The sequence below is a fragment of the Arachis hypogaea genome, chromosome 12, assembly GCF_003086295.3.
Source record: "Arachis hypogaea cultivar Tifrunner chromosome 12, arahy.Tifrunner.gnm2.J5K5, whole genome shotgun sequence".
NCBI classification, from domain to species: domain Eukaryota; kingdom Viridiplantae; phylum Streptophyta; class Magnoliopsida; order Fabales; family Fabaceae; genus Arachis; species Arachis hypogaea.
The window spans coordinates 109,954,936-109,964,351 of record NC_092047.1 but is presented as its reverse complement, the minus strand read 5'-3'; positions in this window follow the sequence as shown (position 1 = coordinate 109,964,351).

Genomic DNA, 9,416 nt, shown 5'->3' with positions numbered 1-9,416 from the left:
AAGTACTACTATTTGATTTTTATCAAGGATTGTGAAAAATTTAAATGTTTGATAATAAAAAAAATTAATCAAAAATAATTAAAATTTGTCTTATTTAATATTTATTAATGTTAATAATATTTAATAGATGTTAAATAAGATATGTTCTAATTTTTTTTGTCTTGTTAATATTATTGTTGTAAATAATAAGTTGAATTTATCCAATTAATTCGTCAAACTCACCATAAAAAATAGATTTAGTTGAAATTTTAAGTCCGTCAAACCATAAAAAATTTTAAAGTTATACTATCAAATTTACGAATTTTGGTGGGATAGAGCGAGCCTACCAATTTGGCGCCCGTGTGTTTTTTTTTAGAAAAGATAAATGAATACCATAAAAGTATGTGTTAATACTTTCTTGCTTAGTGTTTAGATATTTATTGACCGACAATATTATTATTTATTTGGACCTCAAATTTAAATGACTTATGATGAATATATGATAATAAGACTGTTAACAAAAGGGAGAAACGTAATATATATATATATATATATATATATATATATATATATATAAGATTAATGACAGGCCACGATTTTAAATCGTTGTCTATTTAGTTATAATTTTAAATTGTTTTTTAAAAATTGTTATAAAACCTATTGTTTATGACAGTAATAATGATATGTTTTTTTGTCGATACTTTAGGTAAAAAACCATTATCTATTGACATTAGTAAGGTCGCATATATAACAGATCAAAAACTGTTGTCAAAACATTACCTAAAATTTTAGAAATGATTTTTCGATTTATAATAACAATTTTCAACCATTGCAAAAAATTTTATTTATTGTAGTTTTAAATTTCTCAAAGCCAAACTCAGGGTTCTTTTTTCAAAGTCGCCCTTCAGTTGAAGAGGAATATTAGGAGATAGTCTCTCTTATCTCTCTCTCTTCTATTTTAGTGTAATGGTGGTAACTTTAGTTAGTTAGTTAGTTCTGTTACTCTCTTTTGTACATTTGTCACCGACCTTGCACGTATAAAAGAGCAGGTCTTTCCTTCATTGTAGAATAATTTTCAACAATCGTAATATTCAGTTTTAGTTCTTTTCTCTTCGAAAATTCTAGAGCACTCTTTCTTCAGTTTCTTGCATGCTATCATCTCTAACACGGCTCATTATGTAATAATTTCTTTTCTGTTTGCACAAATTTTTTACATAGGTTTTTTTCTCATTTGTATTATTTTTTTAGGAATATACAGAATCGAATTTTAGATCTTTATTTTTTTCAAAAGTTTAAACCTATAAAAAATATATAAATAATTATATTTTTAATAAATTCATTTGATATATACTTTTTGGTTGAGGTGATACATGCAATTTTTTTTATAAAATATTAAATATATTTTTTTATCTCACACCATTAAAATCATCATTGATGACTATTTGATGGTTACAAATACCAAAAATTGCTGGCCCCTAGCACTCTTATTGAATTATATTATAAAATTTTTTCTTAAGAAATAAAATAATTGAATACCCAAATTCATCCAATAATAAAATAATATTTTCTTTAGAAAAGAAAATTCACAATAAATTTTAAGTTTGACTAAATATTTTCGTCCTAATAAACTACTACATATTTTAGGTTTGATTTTTACGTTTTTCTACAAGATTTAAAATATTTGGTATTGATCTCTGTCATTTGAGTTAAAACCATATGACAATTTGTTAGCATTTAAAATTGCCTTGTCATTTCCACATGGTCCATCCTCTAGTATTTCATAATTTCAACTATTTGTACGCAATGCTTTTCAATTATAATTCTATCAGTTATTCACATACATGAACGTTACTTCTCGGAACACATGACACTAGACATCTCCATAGATATAAATTAGATAAAACATTAACTCAGCATATCTCGTGGGTCACATAGATGCATCATGATTCACTTATCATCACTAGGGGTGGAAGTAGGCCAAACTACTTCGTAGATCATAAATTTGGATTTTTTATAAAATCTATTAGTTAAAAATATTAGATCATAAATTTTGAAAAAAAAGTTTACAAACTTCGTTAAATCAACTCGTCAAAAAATTTTTTTGTCAAAATAAATTATTGTCAGTTTAAACTTTCAATTGTTTATTTATATTCAATACAAAATAAAATTTATAAATTGTAACTTTTTTGTTTAAAAAAATTATAAATTGTAAGTATGGTATGATATGTGACTAACTATTGATAAAAAAATTAATTATATTTTATAAATTATGAATTATAATTTTTAAAATGTATTTAATGTTTATTTAAAATATTTTTAAATTTGTTGTTTTGAGTTATTATAATTTATGAAACAGATTTTTTAAATAAGTTTATGGACTTGTTGGACTTTAAACAACTTAGACTCGAGTAAAAAAAAAAAGTCTATAAAAAATAACAGGTCTATGCTTGGATTATTTATTTACAACATAAACTAAGTTCGTCAAAGCTAAAATTCAGCTTGACTCATTTTCACTCTTATTTATCACTACAAAAAAAAAATGTCGATAAATAGCAGCGGCTTTTTGAGACCGCATCTAAAAAAATGTATTGGAAGTTGTCTGACAAAATAGGGAGAGTTGTGATATTGACGACATTTAGCGGTGGTTTGGATCCAACCGCTGCAAAAATAGAGATTTAGTAACGGTTCATGTATATGCCGCTAAATCAGTCATATTTAGTGGTAATTTTAACCAAATGGCCGCTAATTGATGATGTTTTGCAGCTGTTACACTTTAAACCGCTGGTAAATCAAAAGCTGCCTTTATTTCTATTCCTACAAAAGTCTATAATCCAATTTGATTTTCTATCCTGGAATTTTTGTATGCAACTTTGAGACAAAATAATGAAGTTTGCGTTGTGTTTATTTTTTAAAAAATGAAAATGAATGCAATATAACCTAAATAAGGATACGCGAATTCTTTAATATTGTGCTAATGTATTATTGCCTATAATAAAATTTAAAAATTTTGTTTAATATATCACCGAATATTTCATGTTTACTAATGTATCATGTGTCTAGTACATCAATTATTTATATGTTATCAACAAAAAATTATTGTTCCCATCCATTTAATTGTTAGTATTTCACTTAGAAAAAGTCTGAGAAAGTAACATTTTTATTAAAATTTAATCAGTATTTAATTATAAAAAAAAATGTAAATCTTATACTATTAAAAATACTAATAATAACTAATTGATAACTAAAAATAATAAAATATGCTGATCTCCTAATAATAATGTGTCAATTATATGTGTTATAAGGACAAAATACTTAAAAGGAGTACTATATATATATTCAAATAGAGAACTTTTAAGAGTCAATCTCTGTATAACTTTTACTAAACAAAAAGGACAGAAAAATTAATCAAATTCAATTACTACTGTTCGGTAGGTCGGGTACCGGACGGTTCGGGTTAGGATCCTGAGGTCAATGCTTCGGACGGTGGAGGAGCTCGTCTGGCCGTGGTTTCCTGGTTCCGGGTGAGCGAGGTCCCGAGCACTTCTGATGAGAAAAAGGGGGGGTGCCACCTGCAAAGACACTCCGACGCCCTTGTCAGAATATGTGCAGGCGGAGAGGGAATGATGTGTGAATGTCACGTACCTTGGGGGGAGAGCCAGTCTCCCCTTATATACATGTCAGTAGTGGGCCCTTCCAGTGGGCAGGCCCACACTCTCGAGGGTGTTGTCACACGGCTGTGCACAAGCCGTACGGGACACGTGTTCGGGTCGGGTGGAGGGCGAACCATCGGGCCGGCGAGAACTCGGGTCGGGTCGACCCGCGCGAGTTTTGGGCCAGGCCGTAACAGTGCCCCCGACGCGTCAGCGATGGTCGTGAGGGCCATGGGTGGCGCGTGACGTTTACCTTCGTGTGTTGTCGCTGGGTCGTCTGGTCGTGAGAGGGACGCGTCTCTTGTGCGCGTGTCCCTTGATTTGCTGTGGCATTTGTTTGCCGTTTTGTTTTCCGCGCTGGGCATTTAATGCTCATAATGATTTGAAAAAAACCCGTGCGTAAAGACTATCTTACCCCTGCTTCCTTTCGCGCTTCTTTGGGGGTGGTTTTTAAGTGGTTTTCGCCCTATCCACCTCCCACTCTTATCATTTCCAACTTCTTCTCTCCCTAACATCCAAAGTTTCCTGCGCGAACTCCTTCCTGCTTCAACTTCCAGCCCAGATTTCTTTCATTATTCCAGGTAATCTTCTGATTTCTCTATTCTGTTGTCTGCGTTATGCTCTGTTATTGTGTGATTTTTGTTTGCATCTACTGCATGGCTGGTTTTATTTTTGTTAAGAGGTTTTTTCAGTGTTGGGATAGGTGGGTTAGGAGAGGGGGTACCATTCCAGGGTAGGCTTTTTGGGTGGTTTGTGAAGTAGGTGCAGTCTTTAGCCGTATCTGGTTGTGATTGAGTTGGAAAGATGTAGTTTCTGAGTTTTTTCGAGCTTCCGACCTCATAGACTAACGGAGTGGTACCCCGCTGTAGGTATGCCTCGTGTTGTCTCCCGGTCTTCCGGATCTGCTGCGGCTTACGACCCGTATGCTTGGGTAACTGATGATATAAGGAGTTCACCCAACCAGATGGACTTAGAGGAATTGACGGAGTTCCGGCATGCCGGTTACCTATGTGGGGGGACTGACGAGGAGGCCAACTACGAGGCTATTGTCCCGCTTCCTCGTGAGCGTATTTATGAGCTCAATTTCCATTCTCCTCGCGTTCCCGATTGGATTTGGTTTTACAAGTCCATGTTCACACAAGTCGGTGTTCGGATACCGTTCTCCGATTTCCAAATGGCGCTGCTGAACCGGATATCCGTCTGTCCGTCTCAACTTCATCCGAACAGCTGGGCTTCGATCCGCTGCTTCGAGATGGTCTGCGAGTACTTGGAGCTACCGGCTTCGGTGGACGTTTTTCTCTATTATTTCAACCTTACCAATCCCTCCAAGCAGGGGAAAGCAAGAAAGGGGTTTCTTTCTTTCCGTGCTGCTCAGGGTAGGAAGATTTTTAGCCTCTTTGAGGATTCCTACCATGGCTTCAAAGATAAGTATTTCAAGGTTCGTCCCGTTAAGGGTCGCCATCCCTTCTGGTTGTCGTTAGAGGGGGAGCGCCTTATCGAGACTTACTGGAGCTTTGGCGCGGGGTCGAATCCTTTTGTGAAAGTGTCGTACAAGAGGTTGTCGGCTGTAGATAGGCAGATAGCGGACGTTCTTCTTGCTATCTTTGAAAAGAATCCCGTGAACCCCCACCTTCTCATGGGTGAACGGGAGGCCGGCCGGAGCTATATTCGTGAGTTCCTTTTCTTGTTTGTGTATGTTTCTTGCTTTATTCGTTTGTCGGCTTGACGGCTAACGTTCTTGTTGTTTATCGCAGTGGAAATGTCTGCTACCGTGACTGGTCTTGAGAACCTGATGAAGACCTTTTTTGATGCTAGTGATGATGAGAATGCCGAAGGGAAAGACGCCGGCAAGTCGGAGGGTCCATCGGGGGAAAAAACGGGCCAAGCTTCCCCTGCTCAGGATGCCGAAGAGTCGGGAAAGCAGGGCTTGGGGAATCAGGCTTCCCCTCTTCATGAGGAGGGACCTGCTGACGAGCAGGTGACTCGCACCCCTCAACCGGATAGCGATGTGGAGCTTATCCATACTCCTAGGAAGCGAAAGATGTCTTCCAGCCCGGAAGGGGTCCTTACCGTGATGGAGAGGAATTTTGATGCCTCCAAGTTCATTGACTCCCAGTTGATACCCGGGACGGAAGAGCATTTTCATGCGACCGAGCTGTCCGGACAGGCGAGGTGGATGTATCGCACCTTGCTTCGTGGGGCCGTGATAGCTCGGAAGGCTGAGTTTGAGCTATCTGGTATGGAGGCGCTTCGGAGGAAGCTTGAGTCTTCTGTTAAGGCGAATAATGACTTTAAGGCTCAAGTTGAGCTCCTCCAGGGTCAGCTGTCCGAGATGGGGGGAAAGCTTAATGCCGCCGAGGAGAAGTCGTCGTTTATTGCGGAGAGGCTGAAGGCGTCTGATGAGACCGTGGCTCGGCTTCTTGAGCGTGAGATGACATTAGAAAATCAACTGAACGCCGCTCAGGGTCGAGTTGTCGCTTTGGAAAAGGAACGGGAGCAGGCCATTTCGGAAGCGAAGGCCGCTAAGGCAGAGGCCGTTGATCTTAAGAAGAAGCTTAAGGTGGCCAAGGAGCAAGGGAAGAGTGCCATCTTGATGACCGAAGATGCCCTGAAGGCCCAGCTGAAGATTGCTGCTCCCGATTTCGAGATCTCGTCAATTGGTGTTTTCAAGACTATCCAGGACGGGAAAATTGTCGATATGCCGAGGAAGTGAGGTCTTATAACTTAGGATATTTTGTAATGTATTTGTCGAACAACCTGTTGATGCTTTGTCGTTTTGTTTGCCTTGAACAATTTTACGTGTTCGTTGCACGTTTTGATGCTTTGTAAGTTATCATCGTTCGATTGCTATGATTTCTTGCTTGTTTCATTATTTTGTCGTGTTGTCGTTTTCGTGTTTGAACAAGTAAAAATTACTCGACAGTTGGGTAAGTATTTGACAAGGTAAGTAAACAAGTTGAATTAACAAGTGGATGGGGCGAATACTAACTCTCTGGCTAGGCTCTCTGGTCGTTGAGCCGGTGGGTCAGGAGTAGAACCTCTTTAGGTTGCTTGCGTTCCATGTTCTGGGTATTTCCTTGCCGTCCAGTTTTTTGAGTTTGTAAGCGCCCTTGCCGAGTACCTCCCTTACCCTGTAGGGGCCTTCCCAATTTACCGCCAGCTTGCCTTCTCCTGGGGTCGGGACGCCGATGTCGTTGCGTCGTAGGACGAGGTCCCCTTCTTCGAAGTCTCGTTTGAGGACTTTTGCGTTGTAACGCAGGGCCATTCTTTGTTTCAGCGCCGTCTCTGTTAGGTGAGCCATCTCCCTTGTTTCTTCGATCAAGTCTTTCTCAACCGCTTCGCTCATGCCCGCGAGGAGTAGTCGGGGGCTTGGTTCGCCGATTTCAACTGGTATTACCGCGTCGACCCCATAGGTTAGGCGAAAGGGGGTTTCCCCCGTGGCGCTTTGCTCGGTTGTCCGGTAGGACCATAAGACGGAGGGGAGTTCGTCGGCCCAGTTTCCCTTCTTGCTGTCTAGGCGCTTCTTTAGACCAAGAAGGATGACTTTGTTTGCGGCCTCTACCTGCCCGTTTGTTTGGGGATGTTCTACTGAGGAGAACTTTTGCTTTATCCCCAGGCCAGAGAGGAATTCCATGAACTTCTTGTCGGTGAACTGGGTTCCATTGTCCGAGATAACGACCTCTGGGATGCCGAAACGGGTTATCACCTGCCTCCACATGAACTTCCGGCAGTTGGAGGACGATATGGTGGCTAGTGGTTCGGCCTCTACCCATTTGGTGTAGTAGTCAATGGCTACAATGAGGTATTTGACTTGTCCTGGGCCGACCGGGAAGGGTCCCAGGAGGTCGACTCCCCATTGTGAAAAAGGACGCGTAGTCGTTAGCGAGCTTAGCTCGGAGGCTGGTGCTTTGTGAAAGTTGGCGTTTTGTTGACACTTTGTGCATTTTGTGACAAATTTCTTCGAGTCCTTCATCATTGTTGGCCAGTAGTATCCTGCTCGGACGAGCTTCCTTGCTAGGGCTTTGCCCCCGATGTGGTGTCCGCAACACCCTTCGTGGACTTCTCTAAGCACGTAGTCCGTTTGGTCGGGGTGCAAACACTTCAATAGGGGCTGGCTGAGTCCCTTTTTGAATAGTTGTCCTTGTATGATTGCGTATCTGGCCGCCTCCCTTCTTAAAGCTTTGGCCGCCTTCTCATCTTCGGGTAACTTGCCGAGTTCCAGGAAGGTGGTAATGGGGTCCAGCCATGAGGGGCTCGCCCCCGTCAGGTGGAGGGCGACCGTTGGTTCCTTCACCATGCCTTGGATGAGCGACCGGTTACCCGATCCTGGCTTTGTGCTCGCTAGCTTCGACAAAAGGTCTGCTCGTGTGTTCTTTTCTCTTGGAACGTGCTGGATGATGACCTCCTGGAACTGGCTCATCATTTGCTTAACCTTTTCCAAGTATTTTTGGAGGAGGGGATCCCGGGCTTGGTAGCTTCCGTTTACCTGCGAGGTGACGACTTGGGAGTCGCTGCATACTTCGACCCTTGTCGCCCCGACTTCCCGAGCCAGTACTAATCCGCCTAGGAGAGCCTCATATTCAGCTTGGTTGTTTGACACTGGGAACTCGAACTTGGTCGATTGCTCATAGATGACCCCTGCTGGGCTTTCCAAGATGACCCCTGCTCCTCCGAACGTTTGGTTGGAGGCTCCGTCCACATGAAGCCTCCACCGTGTGCCCGTTTCCTCGGAAGGATCGCCCGTTACCTCCACTAAGAAGTCAGCCATTGCCTGTGCCTTGATTGCATGTCGAGGCTCATACTGCAGGTCATATTGTGAGAGCTCGATGGCCCAGGTCATCATCCTTCCAGCCAAATCAGGTTTTTGCAATATTTGCCGAATCGCCTGATCTGTCCTTACAACTATATGGTGACTTTGGAAGTATTGTCTTAACCTTCGGGAGGATACTAGGAGTGCCAGCGCCAGTCTTTCCAGTTTGCTGTACCTCAGCTCTGGTCCCTGGAGTGCCCTGCTCACGAAGTAGACGGGCTGTTGTGTCCTCGCTTCTTCTGTGACGAGGACCGCGGCAAGCGCTTCCTCGGTTACTGATAGATAGAGGTAGAGTGGTTCTCCAGCTCTGGGTTTCCCGAGGACTGGTGGTGCCGCCAAGATTTGCTTGAAGTGGTTGAATGCTTCTTCGCATGCTGGTGTCCATTCGAACGTCACTCCCTTTCTCATTAAGTTGAAGAAAGGTATGGCCTTTGCCGCCGATGCGCCGAGGAAACGGGACAAAGCTGTCAATTTCCCAGCGAGTCTTTGGACGTCTTTGATGCAACCCGGACTCTTCATTTGGAGGATAGCCTGGCATTTTTCGGGATTGGCTTCCACTCCTCTTTGAGTGATCATGAAGCCTAGGAACTTTCCGGCCTCCATGGCGAACGCGCATTTGAGTGGATTAAGCCTCATGCCGTGTTGTCGTAGGGACGAGAAAACATCGTTAAGGTCACTCAGGAGATCGTCAGGTCGGGCGGTTTTTGCGAGTATGTCATCTACGTAAACTTCCACTGTTTTGCCCAGGAGTTCGCTGAATATCTTATTCATCAACCTTTGGTATGTGGCTCCTGCGTTTTTTAGGCCAAATGGCATGACCTTGTAACAATAGATGCCTCCTGGCGTTATGAATGCCGTTTTTTCCTCGTCAGGTCGGTGCATCGGTATCTGATTATACCCTGAATAGGCGTCCATGAAACTCAGATATCTGTACCCTGCCGCTGCATCAACGAGCGTATCAATATTAGGTAGGGGGT